The sequence below is a fragment of the Chenopodium album genome, chromosome 20 (genome assembly GCF_948465745.1).
Source record: "Chenopodium album chromosome 20, dcCheAlbu1.1, whole genome shotgun sequence".
Lineage (NCBI taxonomy): Eukaryota > Viridiplantae > Streptophyta > Magnoliopsida > Caryophyllales > Amaranthaceae > Chenopodium > Chenopodium album.
In genome coordinates, this window is record NC_137853.1 from 18,009,847 (window position 1) to 18,027,456 (window position 17,610).

General features: G+C 35.0%; 1 long non-coding RNA gene and 1 pseudogene across 1 annotated transcript; both read right to left on the bottom strand.

The window, feature by feature from the left end:
• Positions 1 to 2,809: 2,809 nt before the first annotated feature.
• Positions 2,810 to 4,279, bottom strand: LOC145599259 (E3 ubiquitin-protein ligase RDUF2 pseudogene; annotated as a pseudogene).
• An 11,715-nt stretch (positions 4,280 to 15,994) lies between these two features.
• On the bottom strand, positions 15,995 to 17,043 carry LOC145599496 (uncharacterized). The gene is made up of 2 exons (XR_014103776.1): positions 16,525 to 17,043; positions 15,995 to 16,328 (listed from the first exon to the last, which is right to left on the bottom strand). It is a non-coding gene; the product is annotated as an uncharacterized LOC145599496 (long non-coding RNA).
• Between the last annotated feature and the right edge of the window lie 567 nt (positions 17,044 to 17,610).

Here is a 17,610-nt window from a genome sequence, read left to right on the forward strand (position 1 = left end):
TATGATCAAATCAATATCAAGTGGCCATGTCAATCAATTCAATCATGCAATCAATGCTAGCAATCATGGTTAGCTATTCCAATCAACTAAGCAACATGCAAACCTCTATGAATCAATTTAATCACAACACAAGAACTACTCAAATTCCCAAATCAACCTAAATTCATCAATCACACATGTTTACCCAAACCCTAGCAAGTAAACTACTCAAGAAACATCATCATCAAATCTACTATCAACTATAGTGAACAAGAATTAACAAAATATCAAGAACAATTACTCTAATCAAACATCAAATATCAAAATCAAACCAAACAAACATCTAATTAAACAAAACAATTGAATGAGATAGAGTTTAGAAATGCTCATTGATAATTAGGAAGATCTCCAACACAATTGTCACACTTGCATCTTCAATCTCTCAATCACCATTGAAATTCCTCACTTTCTCTCTCTAAAACTACTCCTAATCTAGAGAGAGAAGCTCTCAACCTAAGAGAGAGAAAACTATTCTAAAACTAAGGAATTACATGAATCAAGAATAAAGGAAACCAAAAACTATATAAACAAAAGGAGAAAAGAAGCTTAAAATCGTAAAAGACCCGGAAACCCGCGCCCGCGGAGAACTCGGCCGCGCCCGCGGAGGAAGACGGAAACCCCGATAGCCGCGCCCGCGGCCCAAGCCCGCGCCCGCGGGGCCAAGGCTCGCGCCCTCGGGGAGCCCTCGGGACAACCGCGGGTGCTTACTGCCCAAAAACGGCAGTTTTGGAGCTGCAGCAACCCCGCGCCCGCGGCAGAATTTCAGGGCCAACTTCAGAAGGCTGTAACTTCCGATCTAAGAATCGTATGAAGGCGTGCGACCTATCATTGGAAAGCTCTTCAAGTCTAGTTTCCAACCCAACTTGAATCACATCAATCCGATCTCTAGAACTTGAGATATGGCTGAAACAATGCACAAAGGTCCTATTTGATACTTTGCAATCCTTCGTTTTCCTTTGTTTCAAACTCAAATTCAATTCCGAAAAGTGCATATTGATGCTAGTGGGTGCTATTTTCAATTTCCATGCATATAGCCCGCGACGTACCTACAAAACAACACAAAGATACGGAGAAGCGAGAGAAATAGCCGAGAAATGAATAAAATGATAAGAAAACCATTAAAAGCATGTATTTCTCTAAACTAACACAAAATAACACAAATCGAGCATTATTTTCTATAAACACGACACAAACAACTAAAAACGAGCATGAAATATAAAGAAAACATAGCCTAAAGGTGCCATAAATGGCACGGATCATTTTTACAATTACTATATGGTATGACACATTGTTTTTCTTCTGTATATAATCCTTGTGCTCATTCTTTTCTTAGCAATGCATGTTTACTTGCACAACTTTTTGCGGAACACCGATCACAACATGTTTATCGTGGATATCTTCCATCCATGGAGGATAAATGGCGTAAATATTACACCGATATTCCTATGATTTATATTTTTGCTTCTATTTTAGATCCTAGACAAAAATATGATGGCACCTTTTTATTAATTGATATTTATTATAGTAACATGAATTTTGAAGATGATGTTGAAACTTTTAAGAATAAGGTGACGGATGAGTTTTTTAATTTATATAGAGTTTATGAAAGTAAATATGGAACCGTGTCTCGATTTGCCCCTTCTCAAACATCCAAAAATGTAAGTAAACGGGCCAAAGGTTTATTTGCACAAGCTGCTAACTTGATGTCTAAGTATTCAGGTACAGAATCATCATCATCTAGGAGAACACAAAGCGATGTTTCGGAGTTGCAAATGTACTTAAGTTACGACTTCATGAAAGGCATGGACGATGAAGAGAAGTTTGGCCTCGACATCCTCGATTGGTGGAAATCACAAGCCGTGAAACATCCAATTTTGTCGGCAATGGCTCGTGATATTTTTGCTATCTAAGTCTCCTCCGTTGCTTCCGAAAGAGCTTTTAGTGCGTCGGGAAGAGTTCTAGACGATAGAAGAACAAGACTAAAACCCGAAACACTTGAAATGTGTGTTTGCTTCAAGGATTGGTTGGATGCCGAAACTCGTTCTCAAGATCGTACTTATGCACAAAACGACGACGATGAAGGAACGTCGACTTCTTTTAGTTCTCATACTTCTCAATCCACTCAATTGGCGGATGAACTTGAACCTCTAGGAGACGAAGACGAAGATGAAGACGAAGACGAAGGCGAAGACGAAGACGACCAATAATAATTACATGATTACTATTTACATTATACACTATTGTATTCTTTTTGTATTATCGAACTTCGTATTCCGTATAATAAATGAAGTTATTCAATATTCATACACTATTGTACGATTTTTAATTATCATTACTTATTTTGTAATTTTGTATTATTGAATTATCGTACATTCGTACCGGCTACCGTCATATAATAAAATAAGTTATTATTCAATTTTTTGTGTTTTCGGATTATCGCACTCGTATTTTTTTTTATTATATGCATTGTTGTTTTTAATTCGTTTTTTTTTATCATTTATTTTTTTTTTTTAAAAAAAAAAAAAAAAAAAAAAGAAGGGTGGCACGGTTTGGCCCCTGGCCCGGCACGGCCCGGCCCGCTAGGCACGTGGGCCGTGCCGTGCCGTGGGCTAGGGTGTGTCAATTTCAGGCACGGCACGGCACGACACGGAGCCGGCACGGCCCCCACCCCGGCACGGCCAGACACGGCCCGCGGCGGCACGGGCACGGCCCGCGGCGGCACGGGCACGGCCCGTGCCCATGTTTATATACGAAGTATTAAATCAGTGATTGATAATTCTAATAAATCATTACAGAGTAAATAAGATTAACAGCACTATCACTTTCAAGTACAAGATTGTCTCTACTCTCTAACACTAAACCTTTTTAGTTCACCAAACTTATATTTCATATTCATATAGAAATATATATACAAGTAAAAAAAATATAAATAATAGTCAATACAACTCTTGATATAGTTAGTAGTTTGTAGCACACTAGCACTTGATGAGACAACCATGATCTTAGCTCCATCAACCGATCAATTGAAACTATGAAATTGTCCTGCCATTATCAAGCTACAATCTAAATTCTAAACTCCAAAGGTCCATCCTTGACTCTGTCTCCTCCTGAATATTAAACGGGAACGAGACACACTTCTCCCAGCTTCAACACTCGAACGAGATGATGAACTTGTTCTATTTCTCCTAAACAAAGTAAAGACACTACGAAAAGCACGAGCCCAACCCCGGCTTGTTCCCGACCTACTCTCCCTCAGCGGCCATGAAATCCTTCGGAAGTCGTCATTATTATCAAACCCTCCACCATCCATTTCCGTATAAACAACAGGAAACAAACCCTCCTCTGCCGTTCCCCTCCCACCGAGAAACCTACCAACGGCGAAACCTCCACCAGGCAGTCTCCATATCCTCAACCCCACCATCATCCCATCATCCGAAGTCGAATCCGAATCCCTACTACCATCATTCTCACTAACACCATTATCAGTCGGCAACTTAAACCGACAAACTGGGCACGAATTATGCAACAACAACCACGGAAGTATACAATCCGAATGATAAATATGCTTACAGGGTAATTCTCTAACATTCATATCTATCTCAAACACATCTTTACAAACTGCACAATGTGATTCAGATCCTACATGACTATCAACAATTCTAACAAAAGGAATAGATTCAACAGCCGATTTCGAAGCAGGCGGATTATTATTATTATTATCCATACTATTCAAACTACCATTAAAATCTAATTGCCCTAATTGATGAAGAATCCGATCAAAACCCGAACCCATTAAAAATTCTGCAACACTAATCGGCAAAGGGCGAAGCCCTAAACCCGAAGTATCATCATAAAACAATTGATAAGTAGGAGGTGAAGTTTCATCAGTTGAATTAGGAAGAGCAATTACCGGGTTAATCGAAGACGGAGAGCTACGAATAAGGCGATAATTGTCAGGAGGAAGAAGCCTGGTGGTAGTAGGAGGAGAGATTGGAGAAAGAGGAGAGAGAGTAGATGAAGCGTCGATTCCTTCGACGAATCCGCCGCCACAATCTGGGCAAATTGCGATGTGTTGTGTATGAACTCTAATGAATCTGTCGCATCGATGGCACCAGAATGTTGATCCATTTGAATCCATTTGAAATGATTTTTGAGTAATTTGCAGTTGTAATTAAGAGAGAAAAATGGGATTTGTTTTTTGATTGTGTATGTTTTTTTAGCTGAAATGTAAGAAGTTTGGTTTTATACTGGTGATATTGAGTGCGCCTATGTTTTGTTGTAGCGTGCTGCTTGCTTTTTTATATTCTTGGAGAAGGCTTTCTTTCTGGTTTCTATTTTTGATGACCTTGTCAATGTTGGCTGATTTTGACCAGTTTTGGTTTTGAAATATTTGTTCCGTAGAGATGGTTCTGTAATCATGTTAACCAATGCACATATAGTATTTGTGAGTCCACCTACACAAATACACGAGCAAATACATATTGATATCATATATCAACCAACAGCGTTGATATAAAGGGCATTTCTGACTTATCACTCATTAAAGTGAGGATAAGATTGGAAAGCGAATGTCACCCCGTTGCACGCCCTCCGTTTCACTCAATGTCAGACGTTAACTCCACTAACGTCTGTTTCGCTGTACTGGTTGTTTTGGGTGTTTTTGTCCCTTGGGAGAGTTACAACTCGAAGACTGGTCCTGCTGGCTCTGTACCTGCAAAAACAACGGAGACACCGGTTGGATGGTGCTCCGCCTCCAACGCTCAAGTTAGTAACTTGAAGGAGAATAAAAAGTGCAGAAATTTAGGTGGGGGATCTGCTTGGATTCCAAGCTCAGGTGTTCTCTGATGAGAGAGAAAGTAGGATGTAATAAATGATAGTAAATCTCTGAATGTCCCCCATTTTGGGGGAATATCTCCCTATTTATAGGGTCATTGGGAAAAGTGCCCCTTCCTAGGTTATTTTAACCTAGGACTGATGGGCTGCGCCGCCAAATAGCGGATTTTTGGGGAATTGGGCCCTTGAAGGCCGCAATTCTAAGGAAGTATCTGGAGAGGCCACGTGTCAGCTGGGGATTGGTCAAGGATGACCTGCCAGCCTCTGACACGTGGCACCTCCTCATTGGTCCACATGTCGTGGGTTAAAATACCCCAAACATTGGTCAATTAGGATGTTGACCTTTTACCAAACACTGTGATTTGGTTTCCTGCTCAAATTCGATTTTTTGCGATTTACAAATTCGATTCAAGGGCCGATAAAATTCAAAGTTGTTTATTTCATTTGCAAAGTCGAAGAATTGCTGATTGTTGAAATCCATTGAGGTTTCAAGTTATTAACGAATTCGAGTGCGTAATCAGTGTATTCTTGAATTCGCATGCAAATTCATGTTATTCTAGAATTGCTGAGTTCGATTGAGAAATCAAGGGCCGATTTTGGAATTGTAGAGCTCGTTTGCAAGATTGCTTGAAGTTCAATTGGTGGATGTGGAATTCGATTGCAAGATTGCTTGAAGTTCAACTGCAACAATCCATTGCAAGATTGCTTGAAGTTCAATTGCTTGAAGTTCTTCAATTGCTTGAATTTCAATTGCAATAATCCATTGAAGATTATTGTTGAGTTCAATTGGTGAATGTGGAATTCGATTGCAAAATCAAGGTAATGTCATTCCTTTGATTATATAGTTGATGTATTAATCGAATCAATAATTGCTTGAAGTATTGTTCGATTCTAAAATGGTGGAGTAAATGATTTTGTGTACAAATGTAAGCTGGCAACCCAAAATCGGACTATAATTGATTTTTTTTGTTTATTGGGTTGTGAAACTGTTCAATGGTTGGTATTTAATTAGCTCATCTGTTATTGTGCATTGCTCAGATTAGTTACTAATCCTGGAAATTGGAAAGGATGAATTACAGTACGAATTGCTGAAGATTTGCGCGTATTGAATGAAGAAGACATATTGGTTCCAGGTAAATACTCCTATGTTGGTGGTTTGGGTAAAATCAACTTTAATTCCTAAGGGGCTCCTAAAAATGATGATTTGGCCATTCGTATCAATTAGAGTGTATAATATTGATTAAATGAGTAAACAATTCTACAGTGGTTTTCTAATTTATTAATCAATACACTACAGGAAATTGTTATTGCCCAACTCTAACTCACCAAATACTTGACATGTTTGATGTTTATTCTGGAATTTCTGTAAGAGCTGTAATGATTGAATGGTTCATATTCGGTTAATGGTATGTGTAATCATATGAATTATAGGCATCCATATAAAATTCTTACGTTACATGATGTTTCATAAAGCCAGGGGTTGATTATATGCTGTGGATTTATATGTTGTAATCATATGGAGTGAAGTATGGATTGAAGTATGGATTGATAGTGTTAATAGGAATTGTTGACAGGGCGTTGGCCTCTTCATTGTCTAATAGGAAGTATGGATAGTGTCAATAGGAATTGAAGTATCAACTAAAGTATAGTTTGCATAGATGTGGGTAGGATCAGAACATGTGTAGTGTTATGGAACTTGTGGTAAGCTTGGGGTAAGAACATAACATTTTTGAAAAAACTTGGGGTAAGAACATAACAATTCTGAAAAACCTTGGGCTAAGCTTGGGGCAATGTAAGCTTGGTTTAAACTCGGGGCAATGTGGCTCATTTGGGTAGCATGTTTTGTAGCAATCTTTCTAACAATGGCTCATTTGGGTAGCCATGCTTGAATCTGCAGTACTCCGATTGTATATGTGTAATTTATAATATGTATTGTAGGCTAACAGAAGTGTTTGTTTGGTGCCAAGTAGATTGAAATACAATAATCATAGTATCTAAATGACAATCAGTAGTTGATTTGTTAATATGGGCCGATGTTGAACAAAATTGAAAAACTTGGCTTCTCTAACATCAAAAAATAAAGGAGTAATTATTTATGAATGGCCCAAGTTTAATGGCCCACATTATTTGGAGGCTATGTGCTTTTAAGATGTTTTTAAGTAATTAGTGAACACTAGACCCTAGTGTAGGGTGTACCACCTACACCCCCATGCAAAACGGTACTGTTTTACCCTTCCTCCCACTAGCTCCTCACTTCCCATATACTATCTACTTGCAAGTTGCTACAGTAACCATCTATATCCCACACACTACATTATGTAAAAAAAATTGCACCACCATTCAAAATCTCTCTCTTCATTCTTTTCATTTAATTTCTCCATTTTCTCTCTCATCAAAATCTTCAATATTTGCAAATAAATTTCATTAAAAAGTTATAATTCTCTATAATAGTCAAGCACACTGTCTAATATATGAGGCAAATTTACACAATCGCTGGAAAAAATACCAAAGCAAAGTCGAAAATCAAAATTGTAAGTGTTTTTGTTGATTTTTGAAATGAAAACACAAGTATAATATCCTTGTTTTTTTATTGATTTTTGTTGCAATTGTGTTTTCATGAAAATAAAAGAAACATCCAGCTTGAAAATGTATCAACATAAGTATGATGATATAATTTTACTTATTTTTGTAAAAAAAAAGGGTAAAAAAGTAAATTTGTGGTGTGTTATTAGTTTATAAAATTGCTGGACTCAAAAAATTAAAAAAAAGAGTATAAATTGTCGCAAATTTCTGGATGATTTAATCTATTTTATATGAGTATAGATTTGTAAATTTAGTTCGTAGTAGAAAGTTCTATTTTTTATGAATGTTCATTTTCAATTTGGTAAATGGTCATTTATATATTAGTACGATGTTATTCACATGTTAATAGATTATTAATACAATTAATGTTCATTTATATATTAGCACATGATCATTCACATATTAATGTTCGTTCGTTTTATATTTTGAAGTGGAAAATTCTTTGATAAATGTTCATTTTTAATTGGTAAATGTTCAATCACATAATATTATATGATCAAATGCATATTAAGATACATTTATTAGAATTTGATATATGATAAACATATTTTTATACTACTAATTAAAGCACCCAATTATATCATGAAGAAGTTAATTTTACAAATTTAATAAGGAATTTCAATAAGAGTTTGTGCTATGTTGTAGTTGCCATGGAAATGATTCTTACATACAATTACAATAAGGAGTGTGTGCTACCTTCAAAATTTTTCAATAACAAGTACAAAAATAATAAATTTTATACATTTTTCATCTATGATAATGCTCCTTAATTAAATGTTCAGTTATAAATAATTGTATGTTCATTTACAACTATTAAATAATATGTTCAGTTCTGAAATATTATATGTTCAATTACAAATATTAAATAAATATGTTCATTTTGAAATATTATATGTTCAATTATAAATGATTGTATGTTCATTTACATTTATTAAATATATATGTTCATTTTGGAAATATTTATGTTCAATTATAAATAATTGTATGTTCATTTACATTTATTAAATAAATATGTTCATTTTTAAAATATTATATGTTCAATTATAAAATTATACGAGTATACTGTTTATAAAAAAATTTAAAAATTATACACTTCTCATTAAAATCAGAAGCAAGCTTTTATCAATGGGGATTTGAGTTTCTTTATATTTTCCTTGTTTCTTAATCCTTTGCACTTTCCCCCTCTAACCCACTCAACTAATTAAGCCACAACAACCATTGTTGCCTCATTGCCCCGCGACCATTGTTGTCTCGCTGCCGCCACTATCACCGCTGCCACATAACCACCAACATCTTGCCACCACCGCTGCCATAACAATTGCAATTTGTTTGTAATTGCTTCGAATAGGCTTGCAATTTGCTTACTGAGTTGATTGCTTGTGAGTTAGGATCATTAATTGCTTTTTTAGTTTTTTAAAACAAAAGATCATCAATTGCTTTATTATAATTGATACTGTGGAAATCTCTTCACACTCTTTATTTTATACGAATATAATAATTTTTACATGGAATCGAAACTCAAAACATTGAATTAACTTGCAATGGTATATAACAAAAAAGAAAAAAAAGAAGTAAACACAAAAAGAACAAAATGACATCACTTGAGGAGGGGGGTGTAGGTAGCAGAAGCTACACCAGGGTGTAGTGTAAAATTTTCAGTTTTTAAGATGGAAGACTTGGCCTTGTTACAATGGAAACATAAAAATCTGTTTTTTTTTTGTATTAGCCCAACTCTAATGGCCCATAAAATGTGTATGGCCTTTTAGTTCTTTGAAGTTGTGATGAGCCAGCATTTTTTACGGTATCTAATGCAGTACATTATTTTTTTTTTCTTTATAACAATGGACTAATATTTTGATTGCATTGATCTACAATCATTTATTTATGTTTTTCATACTTATACTAATATAGGTTGTTTTATATACTTTGTATTCAATGTTGTAATTGGAATGTTACTGCTTCTGGGTGATTTTTTACATGTTTTTATGTTATTGCATGTTGTATTAACTTGAAACAATTATCAATGCTAAAGATTAAATTTAGGGTAAAAAATAAAAAGGATAAAGATTGGGTTGTTACAGGGCTTAGTTTTCTGAACATGGAGACATGTTTGGGTTGTTTCTCTGCAAAAAATGGGCCATTTGAGTTGAAATTTACAGTTGTTATAAGGCCCAAGTTTTAGGGCCAATATAATAGCTGTTGATTAAAGAACCTTAAAAATTCATCTATGATTTAACAATAACACTCCTGAGAAACAGGCATTTAATAAATTACAAAGTACAAAATTGACATCAATGTATAAAAAGCATCATTAGGTATATATTGATAGCGCACAACCATATGCGTTAATGGATAGTTACGCACACTGTTTATACTTGAAAGTTTTTGAGATCTCAAATGGATTGAAATGTGATATATAAACATGATTAATAACAAGCTCAATAATCACTTACTAGTCATTTAATATTAATAAGATACAACATGATATGATCACAAAATAACATGATAATAAAATAATAGACATTCTTAATACTAATATTTATAGTAGTTTATCAAATGCCCAAGAGTATTCTTGAGGAAAACTACTCAACAAGCTCATAGAGAAGTGCTTGGAAAAGGAGATGATGGCAAACCCCCCCTCGTAGTCATTTCTAGAATTTCCGTACACAGCATACGGCTTCAAATGCCCGCAAATGAGTCGTGCCATATGAATTGAAACTCTTGTTTCTGTTAGCAAAACAACATGAGGCATATGCAACTCGATTGCAGATTTGATTAATGGAAAAAATGTGTCCCTCCCCATGTCACGACAATTCCAAACCATATATCTTAAGCCTTTAATGCAGCTGCCACTCCATATCACTAATTTGTTATTTGCCTTGACCATTATCTTCACATCAACATTTCTTTCATCTAAGACATTGGATGTATTTGTAGTACAGTTTAACATTACCTAAGACACAAACAATGGGTATGTGACACTAAATAACTTGAAATCATTTTTGTAACTAGGGATGTTTAGGCAATGCTCCCCATCAGACAAGTAGCAATGTTCAACATCACTAGGTATATCTGACGGAGGATCGGCAAATTGCATAACAGCCTTGGGTATAACGTGTTCGTAACAAAATCCCTCCTTGCCACCATGGGTTGAAATGAACCACTTAACATAATATTTTAAGCCTTTCGGCATCAAAGCCAAGTCTGATAAGTCCGGCAACGAGGCAGGACAGACCTGGTTGCTTGGATTTATGAGCACTAAGTCACCCTCCAATTTTTTGAGTCCACACACTATTTTGGTAGCAGTGCTGGACTTAATTGGATGAATTTGAACCGTGCCATCGGCAGAGACTATCGGGTTCTTTATCACCCTAAGGACACCCTTGCGAAGCCTTAAACCGGTTGGAAAGTCTAGAGTACAAGGTTTAGCTATTTTTAAACCCCGTGTTTTTCTGATATAAGAACATGGTAGTAGATGTACATCTTTTGGTAATTTTTTTTATGAGGATGGCTTTATTTTGTGTACTGGACATGCAAAACATTGCTTCGCCATAGTTTGAACTAGATTGTTTTGTAGAGTTGTTGCGCCTCCTCAAGGATACATGCTCTCATCTTTATACTTTGGTTGAAGGGCGGGAAATATTTTGTTTCGCGGGGTTGCAGCTCATTTCCCTCCACTATCTGAAATTTTTTTTAATGAATAAGACAAATTACAGTGAACACATCCCACCAAAACTCATAGATGGGGTTCTATGTCAACAACTTCATTATACTGACTAAGACATGGCTTGTTCATATACTAGGGCACCCTATATATATACTAGGGCACCCTATATATAATAGGTGTTGGTCTTATATAATTTCTATTTTAAAGAAAAGGTTAAAAAAATATAATTATGTAGTAGTTTAATCTTTTAAAAACTATAGTAGTTTAATCTTTCTTCAATTACGCAAAGTCGTTACGGGATGTTTTTTGCTTAATAAATTTTATGTCCGTAATTTTTGACACCCCAGCCTAACAAACAAAACATCAATAGGTCTTTATTTTTTTTAACGTGTTATACTAATTGATTAATTTTTTTAACCATTGTCATTATTTTAATTAATATATTCAGTGAGCGTACCTAATTGTTAATTTTAATTTGATTTCCACGGCTAAAATTGATTCAAGGTCACTTTGACAGAATTATCATACTTCAAAATATATCCCTCAAGAAATTTTTTTAATATAATGCGTATATATGCCTCAATATAGAGACTAATCCAACATAATTGTCAATGCACGGGACCGTAATCTAAGCTAAACGATTATAACCAACTAATTCAGCCAATTAATGTTCTTTCGGTTTTATTTTTTAATGTTTCATAAAATTATCATTTAATGAAATTACCACAAAATAACGCCCACAATAAGTGATTAAATAACAACTCAAATAATAAGAGCACATACCATAACACAAGTCAAAACATTTCAAACAACACAACAAAGTTTAATCATCAAACATGAATAAGCAACTACAGTGGGTGTCACAACCATAATTCACATCCAGTTTAAACATAATTAAGCAAGCATAATAGTTAAAAAATAAGTTTGGTCCGCTAACAACAACTACACAGAAGTCCTAAAACATGATTTGTGCTTCTTTGGTTATGGCCCATTCCCTCTAGCCAATTGCTACATCCCTCACAGTCCAGCAGATTCAGCACCATCCCTCATCGTGGATAGACGGATCCCAAGCTAGACCCGAACTTTCAAGCCATGACCCAATATAGTCGTATCCATCATCATCCGAGTAATCCTCATCTCCTAGAGGTGACGGTGGCTTAATGAGTGGACCCGGCTGAAATTACACATGTTTACAAAATATCAAAATGAAATTTAATCACAGTCCTAATATTTGCCAACATTTTTCTAAGGTCATATAACACATGATATTTTTGTACTTAAGTCGCAGTAATATAGTTGCAATAAACTTAAGGTCGTTTAAGTAATTCCAATAAACTCAAGCTCGTTTAAGTAATTGCTAAATAATATCAAAATAAAGAAAGTTTTTATTTTACACCTAATATTGGTATTTTACGAATGATAAAAACATTTTTATTTTACCCCTAATCTTTTAATTTGCGATAACTTTAATTTATAACAATTTGATTACCATTTCCAAGTCTATGTAACAAGTACTTTGATAAATCCATAGAAATTAATCATGCAAAGCAATCAATATAGCATAATCTATTGCCACACATTATGATAAATAAACAATCACATTATTCTTGACGTACATAGCGATGGACAAAGTCATGACACATGGATTTACAAAAGTTGTTGCATTAGACCATTACCTCAGATCAATTTTCACAGACAATGTATGTCCGGTTAAAGCTGTTGAACGGCGCCTGAAGTAGGGCTCCATGAGCTTCGTCCAGAGCAATACCACACCTCCGACTGCCCCATGTCCGCTGGACTCAATTTGGTATGGGCCTGGTAGAAATTTTGTGAGTTCCCAGAGCTGGAGATGCTTCGGACGAGCTTCAGTGATGATCACTAGAACAGGTAAGTAGCTCTCAAACAGCACGCGGAAGTTGTCGACAAATGATGGTCTCAGCACGTCCGTAGCATTCCAAATGATGACAAATTCACCTTCTTTGAACACATAATCCGAAGAAGAATCTGGCAATTCACCACTCAATGATATTCTATGGTAATGAATCCCCTTGTTTTGGGTGACCCCAGAGAACACATCGATTTTCATCGATGTCATTCTTGCCTCTATCTTCATCACATGAAATGCATTTGACTTAGCTTCGATAAAGATATGCCTCTCACGAAGAGGAAAGGCAAAGGTAAGGGTGGACTCCGCATCAAAGGTTGGTACAAGACCAAATATAGGTACTATATCCTTTGGAACCACCTCATTTTCATCGAACTCATGGTGCTTGAAGAACCACTCCACAAAAGTTGCTACGCCTTGATGTTGGACATGCCCCTTTATGTCAGACATAAGAGGAAGGAAAGCTGGCTTGATCTCACCTCCTGGAAGGCGCATCACTCGCTGCACAGTAGTATTTGCGAACCTTTCGACATCATTCATCATCAGCTCCTTACGGATATCTTGTGGACTTATGTGATTGCCCTCAGTGGCGGCATTGTCGTGTTTGAAGTACTTAATTTCATTGAAATCAAGCTCGGGGCTTTTTGTAGGAATGTAAGGGTTGAAGTACATGATTGGTTCACCAGGATGCAAGAGAACGGTGTCCCGTATCCTTCTGCGGTGGGTACTAGCCACCTTCAGCACCTTATAAGGATGAGCTCCGTACTCCATGGTTGGGATTGAGGGTTGAGCTTAATTGATGGCTGTTATAGAGGAGTAATTTGTGAAGTGTGGTGTATGAGGGTGTATAAAGAGTGCACAGCGTATGGTCAATCGACTGACAATAGCTGTACAATTGTTTCTAAAGGTTTTTTGCTGATGCAAAGAGTAGTATTGGCGGGGTCTTAAATTCAAAAATCGAATTTGGAGATTAATTCTTTTAGGATGTCTCATTTATGTGATTTTGATAAGCTATTTTTTTATTTAAAAAAAAAATAACAATAATTAATGGACAAGTTATTATGTTAAGGTGATTAAATTTAATAATTGGTACTAAAACATCTTTGAAATAATGTAACTTGCACAATTTGTCCGGCTCTTTATGTTAACTTGCACAATTACTCAATCCCGAATGTCACCATTTCTGTCGACGTTTTATGAGCTAAAATGAGATGCGAAACGGTTTATATGCCCATATTCCCCATACACTAAGCTTGAATCTGAATATAACAGGTACCCTTCTAAATCGATACATAAAATATTGGCGATACTCACATGTAATGTTTTCGGTTAGTATTTATGAGATCAATGTAAACGGCGTAAGGCATAATTAATGGGAACAATAAGCGCGTTGAGGTATTCCGTACTGGTTGCATTATGTTTTTCGTTTCCCTGGTTAGTTAAACAATTGGCCAAGTTATGGCACGGGATTTCTGAATAAGGCCTAATAGTTAGACCACTCATAATAGTAAATGTCAAACTAATTATAATAATATAGCGAACATGTCGGATTTTAAAATAATTCCGAAATTCGGACTGCATCGAAATATCCGGAATTTGAATTCCTATTGGATCGGATTGAATCAAGAGAGAAATTCGATTCGGAACGGATTGTAAAATTGAAAACTGAAGTATATTTCTGGTTGGATCGAATATGGAATAAATCCAAACCGAAAACCGAACGGACACCCCTAGTTAGCCAATTTCCCGAGTTTTCCAAAGACGTGAAACTTTAATTACCACAAAACCCTATTATCTAATCCGGAAACTATAGACCGACAATTGGAGGAACCTTTAGTTTATAGATGGGAATAATGACTCTATAAGGGCTTAGGGACTTGAACAAGTGATTTTGATTTGGTCGATTAATTAACTTGATTTTAAAAGGGTTACATTTCGAGTTTCTGGAGATTCAAAACCATCTCTTGGTATTATAAATCGATAAAAATAACGAGAAACTAAACTTAAATGTACCCCTTGCAATGCGTATTTTATTTGACGTTTAGCTCAAATACGTAATACTAACTTAAATAATTAGAATTTTTTTTAATTTATTAATGATTTGACGTTGAACTACTTATTTGTGTTTAGGCTTTATTTTTGTAATTGTATTAGTAGCTCAAAAATAATGTATTATAAATCGGAGCTTCGGATCGGATCCAAATAACCTAATTCTGAATTTAGATTAATCGGATTGGATCAAGAGAGAAATTCGGTTCGGAACGGTTTGTAAAATTGAAAACTGAAGTATATTTTTGGTTGGATCGGATATGGAATAAATCCAAACCGAAAACCGAACGGACAGTCGGACACCCTTAGTTAGCCAATTCCCCGAGTTTTCCAAAGACGTGAAACTTTAATTACCACAAAACCCTATTATCTAATCCGGAAACTATACACCGACAATTGGAGGAACCCTTAGTTTATAGATGGGAATAATGACTCTATAAGGGCTTAGGGACTTGAACAAGTGATTTTGATTTGGTCGATTAATTAACTTGATTTTAAAAGGGTTACATTTCGAGTTTCTGGAGATTCAAAACCATCCACTACTACAAAAAATGGCTAAGAAACCATACTAAATAGGCTTAAGAGACCATAAATAGTATGGTTTGTATCTCAGTGGTCTCTTAGCATAAGAAACCATAATTTTAGTTTGGTTTCTTAGATCAAACATAGAAACCATAGTTCAAAGATATATGGTTTCTTAGGTCTCAATTATGGTACTTCATATAGAAGGATAAGAAACTTGTTTTGTTTGAAGTATGGTATCTTTGATAAAGAATTAGATACCAAAGTTGTTACAACTATGGTTTCTTAGACTTCCTTTGTATGTACGTAGTTTTACATTTATAATACTGTATATTGTAATATTTTACATTTATAATACCATATACGTTTTTAAGTTCAAATCAAACACAATCAATATTAAATGTAATTTTGAGATGTAAAGAAAATATAATTCCATTGAATGAGATTTGATATTCAAGATTCTTTATCGTCGTTACTTTCAATGCTCAAAGCAATACAAACTAATTATACAATGTATTGTAACTCCCTCATCAAAAAATATACCAGTAAAATTATAAACTAATAACATCAAGCAAAATGATAACAAAACTTAGATCTGTTTTTTATTTTTCTTGAAGATGAACTCAATATGAAAATGGCTGACACGATGACACCGTCTTTAGCTTCCGTCATCATTATACCACAACCCCTCCTTTACATCTACTTTGTCATCAAGCTCATCCAAATTTGCCAATTTCTATCATTTAACATCTGAAATAAATAGAAAACTAAATCAGCAATAGATCTTCAAAATTAATTCAGATCAATAGTAAAAACAACAATGATTCTCCATATCTTCAATTTTTTTTTTATTAATATATCATAAAAGCAAATATCAAGTAGCAAGATCTATACTACTACGAAACAAAGTAATAGAAATTTCTGAAAACCGAGAAATAAAACTCACCGAGTTCATCAAAGAAGCAGATCTGAAAACCGCTAATTCACTATATAGAAAATAAGTTTTCAAGGTCGTCTCTCGATTAATAATCCTTCATAAGTCTAAGTCCTTGAGATTTTAGAAAAATTATAAGAGCAAGGAGTTAGATCTACAAAAATAAAATTATAGAAATGAGACTATGAGGGGAAGCAAATGAACAGTTTAGACATTAGGCGTTGATAACGAGGGTTTTAGTGAAGGAGAAGAAGGAACCCCTTAAAACAAATAAAGAAAAAATAAAATAAAAATTATACTACCCACCCACGTATATATACACCTACCACCATATTAAGAGACCATATGTCTCTAATAGTCTAATGTATGGTGTCTTTGATCTTATTAATTCTTTATTATATCTAAGAAACCATACATCTCTATTGTGTGGTATCTTATAGTTTTTCTAAGAAACCACATTTCTCAAATATATGGTTCTTTAATCTAAGAAACCTGAGAAGTATTTTTAATGGTGAGTTAGATGTGGCTCCTTATCCCATTTTTGTAGTAGTGATCTCTTGGTATTATAAATCGATAAAAATAACGAGAAACTAAACTTAAATGTACCCCTTGCAATGCGTATTTTAATTGACGTTTAGCTCAAATACGTACTACTAACATAAATAATTAGAATTTTTTTTAATTTATTAATTATTTGATGTTGAACTACTTATTTTACTCAATATTTTAAAGACTATTATTTGTATTAAAGCTTTATTTTTGTAATTGTATTAGTAGCTCAAAAGTAACGTATTATAAATCGGAGCTTCGGATCGGATCCAAATAACCTAATTCTGAATTTGGATTACTCGGATATTGGATCAAGAGAGAAATTCGGTTCGGAACGGATTGTGAAATCTAAATCCGAAGTATAGTTCTGGTTGGATCGGATTTGGAATAAATCCAGCCGAAACCAGGACGGACAGTCGGACACCCCTAGTTAGCCAATTTCCCGAGTTTTCCAAAGACGTGAAACTTTAACTACCATAAAACCCTATTATCTAAACCGGAAACTAGACACCGACACCTGGAGGACTTGAACAAGTGATTGTGATTTGG